Here is a 22,941-nt window from a genome sequence, read left to right as displayed (position 1 = left end):
GGAGGGGTTGAGAGAAGAGGAGGAAGGGAGAACTGTGGTTGGTATATAAAATGAAGAAAGAGAAAGGAAGGAAGGAAGGAAGGAAGGAAGGAAGGAAGGAAGGAAGGAAGGAAGAAAAGAAGGAAAGAAAAAGCTAAAAAATGTATGTACATCTGCCTGTGTGTAAATTTATATATACATATATATATATATGCATATACATATATTTGTGTAAATGTAGGAATACGTGAATGTAAGTATATACATAAAACAGTATATAAATGTATGTACACATGTGCATATATATGTATATCTGTATGTTTGTGTATATAAAAATTCTTCAGCTGTAGACAGAGTTCTAGAGGCATTAATTATGAAGGGGAGGACTTAGAGGTGAGTCCTTCTTTTAGATTTAGCCAAATGAACTTTAGGTCCTGGAAATTGAAAGTGATGACTAACCTGAACAAGCTCTTATCATCTTGCACTGCCTCCTGCCTGCTGTACTGAAACAGTACAGAAGCCCACACCTGGATTTCAGTCAGAAACTAAGCCATCCTGGAGTTGACTACACACAGTGAATCTGGGAAGTGCATTCGCGATGTCCAATCAGCATTTCATTCATCCTGCAACAGATGCAGCTGCATTTGCAGAGTCATGATGTGAACAGTTAACATTTAGTTTAATGAAGATAGGATTTTTCTAATTCAGATATATTTGTGTTATTTGAATATATTGTTCTGATCACAAAAGTAATGCTAACTTATTGTAGATGGCTTTCAAAAATAGAATTTAAAGAAGAAATCTAATTTATGCATAAATTATTACTTTTCTACTGCTGTGAAGAGGCACCACAACCACGGCAATTTATTTTTTAAAATGCATTTAATTTGGAGGCTTGCTTACAGCTTCAGAGGTTGAGTCCATGATTATCATGGTGAGGAACACAGTGGCAGGCCCACAGGCATGGTAGCTGAGGACTTACATATTATCCATATGCAGGAGGTAGAGAGAGAGATTGGGTCTGGCATGGGTTTTGGAAATCTCAAAGCTCACCATAGTGACACATTTCCTCCATCACAACTCCAAGTCCTACCCAAAAGAGTTCCACCAACTGTAAACCAAGTATTCGAATATATGAACCTATGGGGGCTATTCTCACTCAAACCAGTACAATACACACCTTGATAGACATAGTTAACTTACTCTATGGTCTGAGTACCATGGAGACCACAGCATTCACTGCTCTGACATTCACATCCTTCAAGTTCATCGAGTTTTTCTGACTTAGAGCTCCTGTTTTCTGTTCTCTTGTTTCTTGTATGTCCATTTGTGTCTTTTCTCTACATTACAAGAATAATTGAATAGATGACCAGTCACTGCCCTGTAGAGGGAGCTTTGGAGACAGAGATTTGGAGTCAGTTTACTTGATACTCTGACCTTGCTACAGAAACCCATTTCTTCCTTAGGTGACCTCCTCTTATGAATGAGCCACTGTTAGGGAACTAAGACTTCACACCACAGTGATGGTGACCACAAACTGGAATGTGGACACTGCATGCTTAGGAGTACAGCTCGAAAAAGGGAGACTACAGTTCCTGGAATCCTTGATGTCTTTCATATTTTAAGGCAAATCACAACATTCCAAATAACATTTTTATTTTTTTTTACCTTTCACCACAACTGTGTGTGTGTGTGTGTGTGTGTGTGTGTGTGTGTGGTGTGTGTGTGTGTGTGTGTGTGTGTGTGTGCTCACACCATGGAACATATTCAGATGTCAGAGGACAACTTATAGGATCAAGTTTTCCTCTTCTACTGTGGGGATTATGGATATTGAAGCCAGATCATCAGGCTTCATGGCAAGGCTTTTTACCTACTGAGCCAACTTACTTGCCCAAATTACAGTTTTAACATAGAGAAAACTATTAACAATCACAAATATTTCATTGATCTTGGTATAAGAGGGACTGCCCATTGAATTCTCAGCAAAGCAGTGGAAGCAACCATCAACTACATCACATTGAGTGAGTAGCCATATTTTAGGAGTAAGTCCACTTCCTATCCCAGTAACATTTTAATGTCTTGATTCTCTGAAATAACAAAAGCAAAGATTGAGGAAAATAAAAATCTTCTCAACAAATTAAATATGTAAGGATGAACAACACAGAGATTTTCACTGTACTGAATATACTTTAAAATGCCTTAGTCTCTTGTACCAATTAAATCTCTTAATCCAGTTGCTCCAGTATCATAGAGGAAACAAAGGATCCACAAGTAGACTAGCATGGAGGGGTTCAGATGATGTCATTCAAAGCACATTGTTCAGGATTTCTTCCAAGAACAGGCAAATCACACTGCAAGAATTCAATAAGATGTATTTCAAAACGCATTGTGAACAATTCTGACCATTTTAAATTCCATCAAAGACACAGGTACAGACACCTGGTTTTAGAGTGATTTATTTGAATTCTAAGATCTGTCTTTTTAGCCACATTGCTTAAAGAGGATCTATTTTTTCATGAATATAAAAATCCATAGTTTAATTACCAAGCTATTAAAATCCACATAAATAATACATTATGGCTCAATTTAATTTCTTCCTGTGTTATAATAAAGCTCTGTATTGGTAAACATTTCATCAATGCTGGTAGTAGCTATCTGCGAGTAGTCAATTTCTTGTGACTAGTCCTTGGGAGACTATCTCTGTCCTCTCAAAGCATCACTAATCACCACTAGCTTCCTTTAGCTGGAAATCTGAGTCTTTAATAATTGGACTTGGAATTTGGAGTGAGCATTTACCTGAGGGAAGACATAATTTGTTTTTGTATGTCACTATTATTTTTATTGATTTAACAATCATCTATGAAGCTTTTTTCCCCCTGTAGACCAGTAACTATGTGGAGTATAGAAGTCACAGCATTTCAGAAAGCACGAAGAAACCCCTGTCTACATGGACACCCTCAGAGCACTTCTCAGTTTAAGGACAGCCTGTGGTGAACTGGAGCTGCCTCAATTTACTTCACAGAAACAATTCTTGATGTTTTTAAGAACTTTGCAATCCAATCATTGAATATAGTCTTACTTCTAATTAGCCATCATGAGAATGCCCACAGCACTGGACAATATTGTTTGGACTCCATCCCAGTAGCTAAAAGTTATCAGTTAAAACTTTATCATAGCATTACGAAAGATCCAAAAATACAATGCACACACATACATACATTTTTATGATATATACACATGTGTGTGTATCAATATACAACTATATATGCATTTGTTAAAGACAAAATGAAGGCAGTGATATGGATAAAGAAGGATAAAAATCACACTTAGGATGGAGCTTTGGATAGAGATAGGCTCTTACTATGTAGCTCCTGCTTGCCTGGAATCCTCTGTGTAGAACAAATAAGCCTCAATCTCACAGAATTTTCTTGTCTCTGCCTCTTAAGTGCTGGAATTAAGCACATATGCCAACATGCCTGATACTTCTTTTCTTTTTTTTCTTTTCCTCTCTCCCTCTACTTCTCCTACCCATAGTTTCTCTCCTCTTCATATTTCTTTCTTTCTTTTGATAGAAGTTCTCATACTATATCCTAGACTGTACTAGAGCTTAAGATTCTCCTGTCTCAGCCTCTTTAGTTCTGCTATTACCTGTTTGAGTCACCAGGCTGGGCAGTCATCTTTCTTTTTAAAACAAAGCACTATCCTCACAGGAAGGTCAAAGCAGGTACCCAGGTAATTATGCTTTGACATTCAATAAAAGTCTTTAAAAAATAATGTGTTGTCTATTGCTAACTAAAACCCTGGTGAAATGATAAAGGTAACAAAAATAAACATACATATGTGAGAAAGGAAAGTCAGAGTTGAAAGTGAGAACCCAGACCCTCCACCTAAGACATAATGACTGTAAACCATATGCTTCAAATTTAATCCATGTACAGTGTAAAGAATAATGTCCATATTCCCACGGTTTGCCTTCAGCAAGCCGGCATCCCTCTTCTAGAAAATTTGCCCATGGAGGTAGCAATCTGAAACTTCATTCCAGGAATTTCCCAAAAATCTCATTGAGGATGAGCTCTTCATTGGGCAACATGAGGGGAAAGCTCAATGGAAGAGCACTTGGTTATAAAGTACTAGGAACCCCCACTCTCCAAATAAAGGAAGCAATGATAAGCATAAAATGATAGTTTAGTCCTTGAAATCTTTACAAGGCTCCATAAAATACTCATCTGTTGAGTCAACCAAATAGAAGGCATTGGCATATAAAGGTGTTTGGTCAGAGCTGGGAAAGGAACTCTCCTGATAGAACAGTTCTCTAACACACAGGAAGCCTTGAGTCTGTTCCCCAGCACTGGGTAAACCTGGTAAAATGGTGCAAGCATGCAACCCAAGCACGAAGGAGGTAGACTCGAGAGAATCCAAGGTCATCCTCATTCAGCTGGGGTTACATGAGATCCTACCTCACAGCAGCAGAATCTTTGACCCTATTCAAGCTCTCTGAAGTCACCTCTTTTAAACTATATTCCAGAATCTTGTAGACAAACCAATTTTACATTCCTACCTTCAAGACACTACTAAAACTCTATGACATTCATGTGCTTTGCCTATGATAAGAATATACATTTTCCCCTTAATTACCAAGTTATTTGAATTTTGAGCAGCTGTTATTCACAATAGAATTTTCCAAGTATATTTTCATTTCTATGAATATTTTGAGATTTGCACCATGTAAAAGTCTTACAATTTACATATAATTAAATCAAAATGAAGCAGAGGAAAATCACAAAGTGGAGGCCAAACAAATTAATCTAATTTTCTATCAGAATATTAATGCAATGGTGAATATGAAAATTGTGATATTTAATTTATTTTAACAAATGAGGTATTTAGGAAAACTATTGTCTAAATTCCTTCAGAGAACTTCTGAATTTTAATGTTTGTATTATAATTTTGAAGCAAGTATGAATATTATAGGATTATAGAAATGAGTAATATGTAAATATTTAGGGATATAAGCATTTCCATGCAAGATAAGAGATAGAAATTGGAAGCAACCTCATTTAAAAAACTCAAATTTTATCTTGAACATTAACACTAACTTGCTACTTTTAATTATATAGAGAGCTAGGGAAATAGCTCAGGGGGAGGGAGGCCCTGTTGCAGGAACATGAGGACTTGAGTATCAGTCCTCAGCACCCACATATAAGGCAGGGCATGGTTGTGTATGCATATAACTTGAGGGAAGTGAGAGGGAGAAATAGAAGGATGGCTGTGGCTTGGTGTCTGACAGATTCCTTCCAGATTCAGTGAAGGACTATCTCAATGGAACAAGGTGGAGGATGAATGAAAGACACCTCATGTCCTCCTCTGGTGTTCATTCAGGCACTTGGATGCATGCACCTACCCACATACACATGCACATATATCCCACATACATACACACACATATAAATGATTTTCAAGTGTGTGTGTGTGTGTGTGTGTGTGTGTGTGTGTCCCTAAATCCAATAGACATGATCTTTTTTATATCCATCTGAAAGAAATCAAGATGTTTTTGCAATGGGCTAACTCTTTTTTAGCTTGGAACTGTGACTGATAGTAAAATATTGTTTGCAGGGCCTGGTAAAATGGCACAGAATATACAGGTGCTTTTTGCCAAACTTGACAGCCTGGGTTTAGTTTCCAGAACCCACATGTGAGAGAGGACTGATTCCTATAAGTTGTCCTGTGATGTGCACTCTAGCACTCATGTATATACACACACACACACACACACACACACACACACACACACACAATTAGTAAACACATAAAGAAAGCATTAAATTTTCAGAGCAGAGGGAAAAGATGAAAGATAATAGCACTGGGAAAGACGAAGCCAGAGAGAAAGATAGAGACAGATATTAATATACATACTTAACAAAATGACAGGGAAAATGTATTGGCTTGACCTTTTAAAGGAGAAATGTTTTTACTGCTATCTAATAAAATAAGACATTTTAACACATTTAGAAATTAACATGTAAAATATACAAGTGATCTTTCAATTGAATGTTGGAACATTGTGTAACATAATATTGAGGAAATACATAAACTTTATATTAGCATTATTAACATGATTTTTGATTATTTTGTTGTTGATTTTTTTTTGTTTTCTGATTTGTGTTGGGGGTGGGTGGGTGAGTGTGTGTATGACAGAGTTTTGCCTGCCCTGGAATTCAAATAATCAGTCCTCCTGCCTCAGCCTCCCAAGTTCTGAAAACATAATTGTGTACCACCATTCCTTGCTATAACTACTGTTTTCTACACTTATCATATCTTGAAATAAATCTGATAGCTATCTGGAAAATCAGCCAAAATTTCTAACAAAATGTTCCATGAAAAAAAAATGACACCCAACTGAAAAATGTTGAAAAAATATTTTTTAAATTTACCTGTTTACAGATAAATGATTATGATATTATTTTTTTTTTGCTTCTTAAGTCATTACTTTTTATTTTGAAAAATCTGTCAAGCTCTTCATGTCACTGTGAGATCTTGCATGATTAATGAGAAGCAGCTTTATCATGAAATGCTTAGAAGAGAACAAGTTCTCAGCCTGTAAGATCTTATCATTCCTTTGACTGTGAAGTTTCTCTTGATGAGTAGATTTAAAAGGGGTGGAGGGACAGGCATGCTAGAAACTGTGACAGTCACTTAAATGTCCAAAATAAAACCAATACACCACTTTCATTTTCTCTACAACTTGTTTTGTCTTCCTCTGGAGTCTCACTTTCCTTAAATAGCTTTCCCATGCCTGGAGCCCCCAAGAACAGACCTAAAATCCCACGAGCAGTTGAATAGGAGAATCCCATTGGACGTTCTGGTCCACCCATAGTCCTGTGACTTGCCAAAATTTGAACCAAGAGCGAGACATGGAAAGAAACTCCCTGAAGAGTGAAGGAGATAACAAGTCTGGGCTGCTGCGAATATGCACATGTCCCTAACAGCTGTGAAATATTCTCTCAGCTCTTGACCTAGGCTATCAAGATGTGTTTTCGAGCTTCAGACTGGTCAGTCCTCTGGTCTCTCAGAGAGCCCTTGATCAAATGTTATATCTATATCTATCACTTCCCTTTGCCTAACTCTAAATCATCAAGAGAAGACCCCAGGTACCCCATAGCCCCAAATTAAATAAGCATATCATCTGACTGGGTTTGTGTTAGAGTCAAGTGGGAAAGAAAAGATAAAAGCCTTACCTTGTGTAAGGAAGGCAAGCCTGCACAACTCCATTTCTAACACAGTCAGTGAGACACTGCGCGATACATGAGACAAGAGGGGGCTGTGAATGGGCCACAGCCTCAGAGTGGACTTGAATAGAAAAATGCCTTGGTTTTAGTTGTATCTCCCACCCCTTGTTTAAAGCACTGTTCATTTGTTAATCTATCTTAGCACCTTATCCCCAGGCAGAACAGTCAACCATCTAAACATTTTAAACAAGGAGGAGGAGAGAGAAGGAGGAACATCAGAGGAGAAAATCCAGGATGGCATAAAGAGTGAACTTAGATGATCAGATCTTTGTCGATGTCCTGCTCCTTGAGACCATCTAGCTGGTCTACTCAGCCAGGGCAATGTACTTGTTGTTGTTGAGGTCATAGGTCTTGAAGACGCATGTGGTGCACTGTTCCATGGGGATGAGGTAGCATGCAGTGGGGTCAGCTCAATATGGGACAGGTCCTAACTAATGGGGTGCTAGTCCAGCTGGCAAAAGCACAAGTGGACAGGGAACATATATGTGTTGTAATTCGTCTCGAAATCTTGGTCCAGCAGCTGCATAAGGTAGACATCTCTGGACTCCAGACACTTCTCATTTTTCATAGATCTTCACATGTAGCTTCTGCTTCTTCTTCTCACTGAGGAGGATGTTGCCCTTGTCTTTCTCATACAAGGTTCTCATACAAAGACCAGAATGTTCTTTTATTATTATTATTAAGAAATTGTCTATTAATTTTACATACTAATCACAGATTCCTCCTCTCCTCCCTCTTCCCACCCCCAGCCTTCCCCCATTCCACCCCCTATTCCCTCCCAACCTACCCCCATTCCCACCTCCTCCAAGGCAAGGCCTCCCATGGGGGAGTCAGCAGAGCCTGTTTCCTTCAGTTGAGGCAGGCCCCTCCTCCTGCACCAAGGCTGTGTAAGGTATCCCACCATAGGCACTGGACTCCAGAAGGCCACAGGGAGGGATCCTGGTCCCACTGCCAGGGGACTCCTTAAGCAGGTCAAGCTACACAACTGTGTTGCCTATGCAGAGGGCCCAGTCCAGTTCTATGGAGGCTCCACAGCTATTGTTCCATAGTTGATGAGTTCCCACTAGTTTGGTTTGGTTGTCTCTGTGCATTTTCTCATCATGATCATGAACCACCCCCCACCCCCACCTTGCTCATAGAACTCCTTTTCTCTCTCTTTGACTGGACTCCTGGAGCTCAGCCTGGTGCTTGGCTTTGGATTTCTGCATCTGCTTCCATCAGTTACTGGATGAAGTCTCTATGATGACAGTTAGTGTACCAGGATATTCTTGAGCCAGTCATGAATGCTCAAGGGGAACTCTGTCAGCTCAGAATCCAAGCAGTGGGTGATGTATTTTCATGGCCTAATGTAGTCACATGGAGCCTGGCTCTCCTTGGTGCCCTCCAGAGTATACTTGGCAGAAAAGAAGTGGCAGGAAGAGTCAAAAGGCTTGTCATTGCTGCACACCTTCTCAAACTCACCGTTTAGAACAGTGCAACTGGCAGGGTCCTGGCACACACACACACACACACACACACACACACACACACACACACACACCACAGGTGTCTTGTTCTTGTCCAGCTCACACACCTTGCTGTGTTTCCAGTGGTGGGTCTGTCAGGGGGTGTCAGCCATCACCTCCTCAACAACTTCCTTGGCACTGTTTTCAAATTCTTCCATTTGTACCTGGATATAGATATATATAGGGTACCCCAGCCTCCTCAGCCACCATTTCCTCTGCCACTACCTCCTCAGTGGCTTCAGTCATCTGAAGGGTTTCCAAGACTCTCCAGGCCAGGCAGAGAAGAAAGATGATGCAGGCTCTGGCGGTGGTGGGAACCCTTGGCATAGGCATGCAGTTTAGCAGCAGGCAGAAGAATTCTCGCTGTAATACTTTCTTAAAATAAAAATATCTTTTTTGCACAAACCCCACAGAATCCTTTTGCTATTTTGACAGATTCTTTAGAGTAATAATTTGTGTATCATAAAGTGGGAGCTATTAATTGTAAACTTTGAGAAACTTGAGTGAATACATTGCTGGCCAAGCAACCTCATAATCTACTCTTATTTGTCTGTCTGTCTGTCTGTCTATCTATCTATCTATCTATCTATCTATCTATCTATCTATCTATCCATCCATCCACCTCTCTTATTTATTAATCTTTAGACAAGATTTCATGTATCTCACGTTGGCCTTAAACTACCTAAGTCACAGAGGACGAACTTGAACTTCTGATCCTCCTGCCTCTAGACCCCAAGTCCTGAAATTATAGTTGTATATCACCACTCCTGGTTTATGCTGTGTTGATGACAGAAGCCAGCCTTCCTGCATGTCACGCAGGTACTCTAACACTTAAGCTAAATTCCTAACATCACAACCAACTTATAAACCTTCAATCACTGCAAATAATTTTTGACATTAATTTGCAATCACTCTTACATATAACCTCAAGCAAAGACTGATCATTCTCCATTGGTCTCTATACCTTTCCATTAAAAAAGACATTCAACATAGATTAACTCATTAAGCAAGGGCACCTACTGAGTGTGGCTTCTTTCACTCTGCATCATACTTGAGACCAGCTGCAACACTTCATTAAAGATATGCTTTATTTTAAATTATATATATATATATATATATATATATATATATATATATATGTATATATATATATATATGTGTATATGTGTGTGTGTGTGTGTGTGTGTGTGTGAGTGTGCATATGTACATATGAGTACAGTGTCCTTAGAAGCAAGAAGAGGGCATTTGTGGATCCCTCAGAGCTGGAGTGATAGGCAGTTGTGAGCACAGCCACCTGACAATGTGGATTCTAAAAATGGAACTCATGTCCTTTGCAATAGCAAGAACAGTACATGCTCTTAACCAGTAAGCCATCTCTCTAGCCTCATTTCATGTATCAACTGCATTAATGTTGTTGAAGATGAACATACCACAATATGATGTACTAGCTTGTTTTGTCTGGTTTCTAGTTTGGAGTTCTCACAAGTAGCATTGAATCTGTATGCTTGTTCAAGTCTTTGTGCTTGCATTTATTTTGTGGGGTGAAAAAATACCTCAGGGTAGAAATGCTGGACAATGTGGGAAGAAATTATTCAACTTGTGAGGAAATTGTCACACTATTTTCTAGGTGTCAACATCATTGGACATTTCTGCCAACAGTGTATGAGATGTGTGTGTATGTGTGTGTGTGTGTGTGTGTGTGTGTAGGAATGTGCAAGTATGTGCCATGGCCTTATGTGTGGAGGCCAGAGGACAGCTTGCTGGAGTCAGTGCTAACCTTCACCTTGTAGATTCCATGGAAATAACTCAGGTTATCAGGCTCAGGGGCAATTGGCTTTACTGGTTGAGTCATCTGGCCAGACCTTAGCTGTGCTCTCTTGATAGAACCATCAAATGAGCTCTTTAAATTCAATAAAGCACAGGGTCCACCTTGACATAGTCTCAGTAACTCTTCTAGTTGGTCTTTCAGCTTCTTGTAGCCAATATGCAAATTGTTACCAAAAAGCTAAAGTGTAGTTGCCAGAAGGCCGGGTAGGCTGCCTGTAGACCTTCCCTACTCTTTGCTGTCCCAGACCAAATTCTTAAGGTCTCTGGTCCCACAGAACATCCCCCACTGCTCTTCCCTTCCCACCTCATTACTATGTCCCATCCCTCAACCTGGGCAGGAATCCCCTGCTCAACCACAGGCCACACCTTTCAGAAGACAAAGTAGATGCCCATGGTCCTTCCACACTCTATTAAACCAGACACAGTTCTCAGGGTCACCTAGAATTTTGCAACAGAAAACTATGGGCAGCTCCCCGACCCAAGCAGCCCCCATGCATGCCTCCTGTGGGTGCCTCAGACTATCTCCCCCAGTACTCCCTTACCTCTAGTTTCCAATAATAACAAGCATTCCCCCATGAACACACCAACTGAGCAGACCAGAAAAACAGGCACCTGCTGTGGATATCGCTCTATATAAATAAAACACTGATGGCCAGTGACCAGACAGGAAGTATAGGAAGGAGAGAGGAGAATTGGGGAAACAGGAAGAAGGAGGGGGAGACACTGCAGCCACCAACAGGACAAGCAGCATGTAAAGATGCCAGTAAGCCACGAGCCACGTGGCAAGGTATAGATTCATAGAAATGGGTTAATTTAAGATATAAGAACAGTTAGCAAGAAGCCTGCCACGGCCATACAGTTTATAAGTAATGTAAGCATCTGAGTGATTATTTTATACATGGGTTGTGGAACTGCAGGGCTTGGTGGGACCTGGAGAGAAGCTCTCCAGCAACAGGCAACACACTGTCTGAAAATCCAGAGAGCACACAGAAGACAAGGAACAAAACTCACACTCAACAAAGACAAACCCAAATATTAGCACCTAGACAAATAATCACCCCCAAACCCAGATGCCTAGATGCCAGCACAAGAACACGATCAATAACAGCCAGTGTAATATGTCTTCATCAGAATCCAGCTATCTTACCACAGTAGGTCCTGAATACAACATACCTGAAGTACAAGAAGAAGACCTTAAGACCAACTATATGAAGATGATAGAGGTTCATAAAGAGGAATGAATACATCTTTTAAATAAATTCAGAAATACACAAACATTTGGAGGAAACAAATAAAACTGTTCAAGATCTGAAATGGACATAGAAGCAATAAAGAAAACACAAACCAAGGGAATCCTGGAAATGAAAAATGTAGGAATGCAAACAGGAACTACGAAGGAAATCTTCACCAAAAGAATCAAGAGATGGAAGAGAGTATCTCAGACGTTGAAGATATTATAGAAGTAATAGATATATGAGTCAAAGAAAATGTTAAATCTAAAAGCTTCCTGACACAAACCATCCATGAAATCTGGGACACTATGAAAAGACCAAACCTAAAAGCAATAAAAATAGAGGGAAAAAAAGAATTCCAGCCAGACTGAGAAAGAAATCAGGGAAACAACACCCTTCACAATAGCCTCAAATTATATAAAATATCTTGGTGCAATTCTAACCAAGAAAGCAAAAGACTATTACAATAAAAACTTTAAGTCTTTGAAGGAAGAAATTGAGAATGACAGAAGATGGAAAGATCTCCCATGTTCATGAATTGGTAGGATTAATATAGTAAAAATGGTCAACCTACTAAAAGCAATCTACAAATTCTAAGCAATCCCGATCAAAATGCCAACACAATTCTTTATAGACATTGCAAGGACAATTTTTAACTTTATATGAAAAAAATAAAACAACTAGGACAGCCTAAATAATAAAAGAACTGATGGAAATATCACCATCCCTAATTTCAAATTGTACTACAGAACTATAATAATAAAATCAGCATGATATTGGCATAAAAACAGACATGCTGATTAGTAGAATCAAATTGAGGACCCAAACACAAATCCACACATCCATGGATACCTGATTTATAAAGTATTCAGAAATACACACTGTAAAAAAGACAGCATCTTCAACAATGGTGTTGGTAAAACTGAACATTTACATGTAGAAGAATGCAAATATATCCTTATTTATCACTCTACACAAAACACAAGTCCAAGTAGATCAAAGACTACATCATAAAACCAGATACACTGAACCTGATAGAAGAAAAAGCAGGGAATATCTTTGAAGACATTGTCACAGAAGACAACTTCCTGAACAGAACTCCAATAGCACAGGCATTAAAATCAACAATTAATAAATGGGACCTCATGAAACTGAAAAGCTTCTGTAAGGTAAAAGACACAGTCAATTGGACAGAGACAGCCTACAGAATGTAAAAGGATTTTTACCAACTCTGCATCTAATAGAGTTCTAATATCCAAAATATATAAAGAACCCAAGAAACTAGATATTAGAATAAAACAAATAATCCAATTTCAAAATGGGGTACAGATCTAAACTGAATTCACAACAGAGGAATCTAAAATGGCTGAGAAACACTTAAAGAACTGTTCAGCATCCTTAGCCATCAGGGAAATGTAATTCAAAACTACTTTGAGATTCTATCTTACACCTGTCAGAATGGGTACAGAGCTAAACATAATTCTCAATAGAGGAATCTCAAATGGCAAAAAAAAAAAAAACACTCAAAGAACTGCTCAGCATTTTTAGCCATCAGGCAAATGCAGACCAAAACTACTTTGAGATTTTATCTTACACATATCAAAATGGATAAGATCAATAATACAAGTGACAGCTCATGCTGAGGAGGATGTGGAGCAAGGGGAACTCTCCTCCATTGCTGGTAGGAATGCAAACTTGTAGAGCTACTATGGAAATCAATATGGTAGTTCCTCAGACAATTGGGAATTGATCTACATCAAGACCCAAAAACACTCAATCCTACCACTAAGACACTTGCTTAACTATATTCATAGTAGCTATATTCATAATAGCCAGAAACTGGAAATAACCAAGATGCCCCTCAACCAAAGGATGGATAAAGAAAATATGGTACATTTACAATGGAGTATTACTCAGCAGTTTAAAAAAATGACATCATGAAATTCACAGACAAATAGGTGTAACTAGAAAAAAATCATCCTGAGTGAGGTAACCCAGGCCCAGAAAGACAAATATGCTCTGTATTCATCTATAAGTGGATATTATCTCTTCAGTAATCAACAATCAAGCTACAACCCACAGACCTAGGGTATCCAGGTAAAGTGGAGGTGTCTAGAGAGGACACATGGATCTCCCTGAGAAGGGAAAATAGTATAGATTCTTCAGATGGACTGGGGGTGGGAAGGGGTGGAAGCAGAAGTGATCAAGTAGAGGTGGGGGTGGGGAAATGATACCAACCTACACACAAAACCATCGATCTACAATCTGTCCTTCCTGTATGGTGTACCGAGGCAGTGCTGCCACAGAACCTGTGGGAGTGGCAACCAGTATCTGATTCAAGGGCCCACTCTGCAAGAGGGAATTCTTTCCTCACACTGCTTTGATGGCCAGAAACTGAAGACTGGATAGCCAGAGACCGAGGGTAAAACCAAACATGACTGGTCTTTTAAAAAAAAAGTCACTGAAGTAATCCTTAATGATATTCTGCTATATTAATAAGTTGGTGCCTTGTTCGTTCATCACCAGAGAGGCTTCCTCCGGCACCAAACATTAGCGGGTACAAACACACACAGCCATACATTGTGTGGAAAGAGAGTCTAAATTAGAGATCTTCAATGGTTCTTCCCCTGACAGCTTGGGGGAATCCCATGGAAGAAGGGGAAAAAATATTGTAGGAGTCAGAGGGGATGGAGGAAACAAGAGAACATGATCTACCAGATCAATTAAGCAGGGCCCGTATGGGCCCATAGAGTCTGGAAAGGTAAGCATAGAGCCTGTGTGGGTCTGCACCAGGTCCTCTGTGTGTATTTTGGCTGTTACCTTGGTGTTTTTGTGGGAGCAGGTGTGTCTCCAAGTCTTTTGCCTGCTTGTGAGACTGTTTTTGTCCTATTAGGTTGCTTTGTCCAACCGAGGAATGAGAGCTTTTGCCTTGTCTTATTATGTCTGGTTTTGTCCTGTTTTGCTGTCATCTTTTGGAGACTTACTCTTTTCTGAAAGGAAAATGGAGGGGGAGTGGACCTAGGGGAAAGGGGAGGTGGGGGAATATGCTAGGAAGAATGGAAGGAAGAGAAACTGTAGTTGTATGAGAAAATAGCCTATTTTCAATGAATGAAAGAGAGAAATTCTAAAATGTATAACAATTTGTGAAAGTCCCACAGACTAGGAAATGAAACACATCCTGTACTCTTTTTTTGCCATCCATACATATATCATCTTTCATGAAGGGACTTCATTTTTGAATTTTTGTTTGTTGTCTACTAATTTGATGACATTTTTTATTTAGGTCTCCATATTTTTTTCCTTAATTTAGACAATTTATATTTTTCACCCATTTCTCACTATTTTTGAATTAAAATGGTTGGTAATATTCCCACATTGTTCTTTTACAGAAATGTCTATAATAATGTCCCTTTTCATTGTCAGGGTTATATTTCTCCTAAAAAAGGGGTTTTTAATCCATTGTTTTTAAGTTTTAAAGACTGACAAGTGTTAGCAATTTTATTAACTTTTCTAATTTTTTGAAAACATTACTACTTATTGTGCCCATTCTGGTCTGTTTTTTTTTTTAAAAAAAATAATATAATTATGTAATTTTCCCCTTCCTTTTTCTCTCTCCAACCATTCCATCCCCCTTGATCTTGCTTCAACTCATGGTTCTTTTTCAATGATTGTTGTTGTATCACACACACACATACACACACACACACAAATGTATATAGTGTTTTTCTACACATGTAAATACAACCAACTCTGTATAATGTCACTTGTATGCATATTTCTTCAAGGATGACCATTTGGTATTGGATAACCAATCAGTGTGCTCTTCCATAGGGAAGACTATTTCTCCTTCACTCTTTGTCCAGGGTTGTGGTCTCCTGAGCTTTCATCCCTCACACACATTAGTGTGTCTATTGGTGTCATCCTTGTTCTGGTCTTGTTTAGACAGACATGTTGGTGAGACTTCATGGGTATAGCTTTTCTAATATTTTTAGGAGATACAACCTCTCAGCAAAATCCCTGTTTCCTCTGGCTGTTAAAATCCTCTGCCCCCTTTTCTGCGATGATCCCTGAGCTTTAGGTGCAGGAGGTGTTTTGTAGATATACCCTGTAGGATTGGGCTCCACAAGCCTGCATTTTCATTGGCTGTGATTTTCTGCATTGGTTTCCATCTCTTTCTAAGAGAAGTTACCTTGATGAGGGGTGAGAAGCAGACCTATCTGTGCACATATAAGGATACCTATTTAGAATTTAGCCAGAGATGATGCTGGTTTAATATAGTGGTGATTGTAGAGTTCTCCTATAAGATTCATGATTTCACTCTCCCTGAGTGTTTGGTTAAGCTTCCAGTATCAGGCATGATTTCCCTCTTGTTCAGATTGTCATAAGTCCTGTTTGAGAGCTGTTGGTTACTTTCAAGGTATGGACAACACTAATGCACCCTTAGGATTATCCTGATATGATAGGTGTTGTTGTTATTCATAAATGTCATAACTAATTGGTGTTTTGGTTGCTTCCCTCCTTTGGAAGCTTGCACTGGGGCCTTCTGGTACAATGAAAGCTAGTCCTCAAGGAAGAGGCTTTCAGGTTTAATCCAGCTTGGATCTTCTGGGTTCTATGTCCAACAGTTACAATGTCTTCAACATTAGAGACTTACCTTCCATCTCTGAGGGGTACCAAGGGCAATGACAATAGGTTGTGATGTTATAAGAGACTCTTAGACAACCCTGACCAAGAGCTCAAAAAGGGCTTCTCTTACCTGCTGTTGAGATTTTTAATAAGTTTGTGGTTCTTGGTGGGGAGCATTATCAGCCCTGGTTGGACAGTGAAAGTATATACATATATAAATATATGTGTGTATATATTATATGTATTTTTAGGTAAATAGCAAATACTATGATTCCCTTTGACTTTCTCAGACATTCTCATTGTTATTTTATCCTCTTCCCTTCTTTTTCAGGCTGGCCTCAAACTCACAACTCCCTTGCTTCAATTACTCAAGTGAAAAGCAGTGTAATTGCAGGCATGACCACAATGCCTAGCTCTAGTGTTCTACATCTTTTCCATTATTTCCCACCAGATATTTGGTTTTTAATTATTTATAATTACATTTAATTAGATTTCTGTAGAGTTGGTTTTTCAGTTTTTAAATAGAATTGGAATAATGTATTTTGTTTTGTGATATTAATGCTTAAAACTATTTCTCTCTGAGTACCACTTTAGTAGAATTTCATAGATGTTGGCATTTCATGTTCTCAATCAAATTCACATCAATGCTTTGTCTAGTATCTCTCATGAGACCTTCTTTGACAATGGACTTAGAAATTTATGGCTTAGCTTTCAACGATTCAAGGTTTACCAAATAGCCACTTGTGATGCTGCTCCAATTCTGCTAGGTTCAGAGAAGACACTCCTGAGAATTCCTGCCCTTCAAAATATATTGACACTGTAGTTAGTGTCTCAAATATAGTGTTTCTTTGAAATGCTTCCAGTATTTTTTCAGCTTCTTCATCTTTGCTTACTTATTTTTATTTTATCAATTACAGAGAGAAGATTATTAAAAAGCTCAGTTATAATTATTAAAGCTTCTCTATTTTCCAGTTCTGACAGATTTTTGCTTAATGAATCTTTTTTAAATGAAAATTTAAAATTTTTCTAGAAAATACAATATATTCTGACTGTGCTTTTCCTCTTTCAGCTCCTCTCAGATCCTCCCTGCTTCCTTACCCAAACAAAGTAACACCCTTTCTTAACACTCTTTATTTTTCTCTCTGATTAGGATATAAACAGGCATATAAATAATAATAATAATAATAATAATAATAATAATAATAATAATAATAATTTGATAAAGTAAAATCAAACAAAACAGAATAGGACAAAGCAAACAAACCACAGAAAATGAGCCAAAGAAATATCTCAAGAAACACACAGAGATGTAGAGACACATACATTATCACATGTAGAAATCTGATAAAAGCACAGAACTGGAAATCATAATGTACATGCAAAGGAACTGTAAGAAAGAAAAAAAAAGAGTGCTGGCAAAGTATTCTGAGACAATGAACCTCTAAATATGCCATTGAGTTTGTTTTGTGTTGGCTATCTACTGCTGGGCATGTGTCATGGCCTTAAGAATGATTTGTATACTCAGTGAGACTCCACTGGAGAAAAGTGATTTTTCATTGGAGATAGCTTCTGAGTTAGAGATGTGGGCTTGTGTCCACTTCTCCTCAGTTGAAACCTAATACAGTAGAAACTTTCTAAAGTACATACATATATGAAGGTAATCTAAATGGTATTGCTAAGTAACAAGGGAGAGAGAGTCTCCACTGGACAACTTTTGTCACCAAGTGAAACTTCCATTCTCAAGACTCAATTATATCTAATCTAGTTGTTGGCCAGATGAGCCTTATGGGGAACCCCAAACAACCTCGGCTATTGCTCTCTGCAAACCTATGGTAAGGTCATATTGCTAAAGACAACATCTACAGAGCTCATTAAATATGGTGAAGTCAAGCTAGTGACTACATAAAGTCTTTACCTTTAGTGACTAGTGTTCATGATACTGGAGGGCACTGTGTATGCTACCAAAAGAAAAAGGTAGAAATGAACACAGCTAAAAACTCTTCCATCTACAATGGTCACCTGTTTGCAAGATGTGCTAATGCAACAGTGGTACAAAGGTTGTAGATGTAACCAACCAATATTCTATTGCTAAATGGTCCACTCCATGAGATAGAATCCATCCTTAACATTGCTTGAGTGGGTGGCCAAGAATCTAAGACTAAATAGGCCGTAGACCTAGGGGAAAACAGATTACTACTGTTCTGCTAAAGGAACATGACAATAAAATGACTCCTTAGGACATTCTGCTATATCCATGGATCAGTGCCTCACTCAGCCTTCATCAGGGAACCTTCCCACTGAAGTAGATGAAACTAACAAAGAGACCTACAATTAGACAATAGAGAGAAAATCAGAAAGAGAAGCTTTCAGAACACGCAGCCCTAAATGGAGTATCTCCATTAATTCCATCCCCTTAAGGCTCAGAGAACCTTGTGGAGAAGAGGTAGAAATATTGTAAGAACCAGAGGACATGGAGGACACCAAGGAGACAAGGCCTTCTAAACACAGCAGGGCTGGTGCATATAGGGACTCACAGAGACTGTGGCTGCATGTACAAGGCCTACACAGGTGTCAGCTTAATGAGATCCCAGTGTTTATGGAATCCAAAAACTCTGCAGTTGGGTACAGTAAATAGTTTATAATTTCCTCATATATTGACTGCATTTTTATTAGGAGAGTATTCTTTGTAACTGGCACTACTCCTGATTTAAAGTGTATTTTGTCGAGCTGGGGAAATAAGTGACTCAGTGTGTAAATGTGTTTGTTGCCCAAGATTGAGGTCTGGAGTTCAACTCCCCAGAACCCATGGGAAAGCTGAGCAGGTTTGGTGGACTCTCAGTAATCCAAGAGCTTCAGGAAGACTAGAACATTTACCTGTCACATCCACATGCATATATACACACATGCTTCCCACATCCACATTCATACACACACACACACACACACACACACACACACACACACACACACATACATGCATGCACACTTTCACACAAGTGCAACCACATACATGCAAATATGCATACAAACATGCTGTATACACATGCAAGTGAGAAATAAAGCATTCTTTATTGTTGATTTGAATTGAGAAGTTGTAATTCTCTTAGATCTATTTACTACTTGACATAAACATAAACCAAGGCTTTTTTGGATCTTCTAAACAAAAGTGAATCTCATTTCCCATAGTAACATCACAAGCTCTGGTTTCTGGTTTTTATCCATTCTGTCATCTCCCACTTTCTGATTTGAGTGTTCAGAAAGATGGATTTATGTTTGTTCTTTTGCTTTTTTTTATGCTACACATGCTATTTTATTTATTTTTAAATCACAATGCTCCTTTTTCTTTTAAATAAATATTTATTTTAACATTTCATTTAATATCTATTTAATATTTAACTCTTCTGTGAGATGTGTGTGTGTGATTCTGTGTGTGTGTGTGTGTGTGTGTGTGTGTGTGTGTGTGTGTAACATCAACAGATGACTCCATCCATAAGTATTATCCATCTGTCTGTCTAGGTTTCAGAGAGACAATAACCAGGTTCAATGTATCACAGTCTCCTTGTGGCTACTGACCTAACTGACTGCAGTGGAATACCTTCTCATAACATCAACATGCTCAGTTAGAAATCAGACAAGATTTCTAATGTCCATGGTACTCTAAATTTCAAGGAACAGATACCACATTTCTTTAAGGGTAATTTATTAGACAGGCTTACACATTACAAGCTGGTGTTCTAATAGTGGTAATCTGTAAACTGCAGAGTCTGAAAACCTCTGTGTAGCAGCCTCTATGTCCACAAGGCTGGATTTCAGCAGTCCCAGCTTGACACTCTAATCCTGGAGGTTTTCTGGAAAGCTTCTTTTACTTAGACTGTGTGGGAAGAGTAAGGACACTAGATTCCTATAGAATCAAAGACAGTAGCAACAGCAGCAACAGGTCTGATTCACTCACCAGCAAGAAATGATGGCAGACAACACTGTTTTTCCCCTGGGCTTTATATCTGAGCTACCAGAGTAACACAGTGCTTATTCAATGGGAAGGTCTTCTCACCTCATTTATCTTTCCTGGAAATGCCTTCACTGACTCACCCAAAGATGAGTCTATTAATTGCTTCCAGATGCAATCATGTTGATTACCAAGATTAAACATCACAATAAATATGCTGTAAGGCATAGATATGGAGTAAGTTCCAAGTAGGCTGTTAACTATGAGCCACACACTAAATGTGTTCTACACCATCACAGCCCACTGAGGACTTTTAATAAAGGGAGAACATGTTTTATTATACACGTACTGAGACAAAGTTATGGCTATTTGCATTCAACAACAAGCTACAACCTTATGTGGAAAATGCATTCTGTTATTTATGCTATATATATCTAAGTCTTAAATAAGAACAAATGAAAAGATTCATTTCAAGCAATTTTGTTAAACACATATTTATGGGATGGATGATCGCCTCCAAGGCATTCTCACTGTGTTAAGGACACGTCATGAATTTTTTAACTACTTAATAATGCATTTGCTTCAGGGGTGACTCCATTTAATAAATCATATAAGTTGTAATGAATTCTATCACACATTTATGTGGTGAGAGATATTCCAATATCTTAAGTACTACTTTCTAAAGAAGTTTTATATAACCAAGAGGAAAAGGAACAAGAAAACATTCTCATACAATGAAACTATTCAAAGAAACACATCCAAAAGTCCCTCTCAACCAAGAGGAACAAGTTCAGGAGTAGATGGTGAGATCAGTTGTAATTCTTTGTGTGGTGTCATGGTTTCTTTTTCAATTGCTATAACAAAATATCTTTTAAGAATCAGTTAAAGAAAGGAAAGGTTCATTTTGGTTCACAGTCATGTGGGGAAATCATATTGGGAACTGCTCACATCACACCAAGAGGGTGATGAGTGCAGGCTACTGCTCAGTTCCCTATATTCTATACAGTTCAGGAATCCTGCCAGGGTGGATGGTTCTCCCCACCTCAATTAACATGATCCACATAATCCCCCACAGATAAGATGAGAGGCTCTTATTCCAGGTGATTCTAGAGTCTGTCAGGTTGGAAATTAACATTAAATATCACACACAATAAGCTACTTTCAAAGCACAGAACACATACACTGCAACACTGTAAGTTAGACAACAGTCAGAAACGTTTGTTGTCAGTAATGACAGAACAATTCTTGCACCAAGAATCCACTATTTGCTATGGAGTGAAATGTGCATGGATCAGACATGGGACCATAAGCAAATTATAAGTTACAAGATAGCATGCTTGTGGGTAAATACCCAGGACAGCTTCCAAACTTCAGAAACAAGATCTTAAGTATACAAACACCAATCCTGAACAGCCTAACTCAAACTGGTGAGTAATTTGTAATTTGAATAAGGAAAATATTTCTGGCAAGACACACAAGAATGGCATGGGGTGATACTATGCAGAGTCTAATGGCCATTCTTTCTGTCCAGTGAAGGATATTCTGTTGTAGTCTGTGTCCACTAGGATAAGACCACATGAATGTAGTTTTCACGATTCTGCTTTGATGTACATTTTTTAAACCTGTGGTTTGTAACTTCTTATAGTATGATATGTATTCTTGATCATCAAATCAGTCAGCTCAAAACTTGTTCCAGGTGGAACTGTGAGTACATTTCTAGGAATGATTAACAGAGGAGAGAAGCCCTCGCCCAGAGTCCATGGCACCTTCCAGCAGGGGTCTGGACCTAAGGAAGAGAGAAAGGCAGTGCCATATGCTTGCCTGCATTTGCCTTTTGTTGGCAAATATGTCTGTCCTGTTGTTACTCCTGCCACTGGCCTTTCTGGACATCAGAACATCCTTTAGCCTTTATGTGGACTGAGGACCAAGAAGCCTCCAGGAATCCTCCATGCCAGATTGGCCCTTCTAAAGAACCCAGGCTGTTGTTGGACTACTCAGCCTGAATTATGTATGCCAACCTAGTAAATTCCCTTTTATAGTATATATTCATTGTATTCATCCTGTTCCTCTAAGGAACCATAATATATATAGATTTAATTATAACAATTTTGTCAAATGTCCAAAGACTTGGGAACTATAATTCCCTTCCTATAATCTAAGATTGTGGTGTTATACTCCTTTTCACAGTAATCTGTAAAATGCAAACTATGTAGTCAATGCATGTTTGAGCTAAAATGAAACTAGAGAATTAAATACATGAAAAGATAAAATTATCTGCTTCCAGTTTACTTTTCCACAATGATACTACTAACTAAATATGCTTAGTTTGGTGAAAATTATGTCAATGTTACACAACCCAGCAAGAAACTGAAACATGATAAACTTTTATTTTTTCTCTTACTTGTTGACTTTATAGATATATTAGGCAACATTCCGTTGAAAAAATTCCATTGGCTGGTCTAATCAAGGGCTAGACTGACATGATCAAATTGCATATATATGTGCCTGTGGAGGCCAGGAAATGGCATTGGATTCCCTGG

The 22,941-nt window shown here is 38.5% G+C and overlaps 1 protein-coding gene and 1 pseudogene across 3 annotated transcripts in view; both read right to left on the bottom strand.

Moving 5' to 3' along the window:
- Positions 1-22,941, bottom strand: part of Dpp10 (dipeptidyl peptidase like 10) — a 1,509,398-nt gene that overhangs the window by 479,105 nt on the left and 1,007,352 nt on the right. The window lies entirely within an intron of this gene.
- LOC114703148 lies at positions 8,448-9,844 on the bottom strand (annotated as a pseudogene).

The sequence above is a fragment of the Peromyscus leucopus genome, chromosome 15 (assembly GCF_004664715.2).
Source record: "Peromyscus leucopus breed LL Stock chromosome 15, UCI_PerLeu_2.1, whole genome shotgun sequence".
NCBI classification, from domain to species: Eukaryota; Metazoa; Chordata; class Mammalia; order Rodentia; family Cricetidae; genus Peromyscus; species Peromyscus leucopus.
The sequence above is the reverse complement of the archived record's forward strand: the minus strand, read 5'-3'. Positions and strand labels throughout refer to the sequence as shown.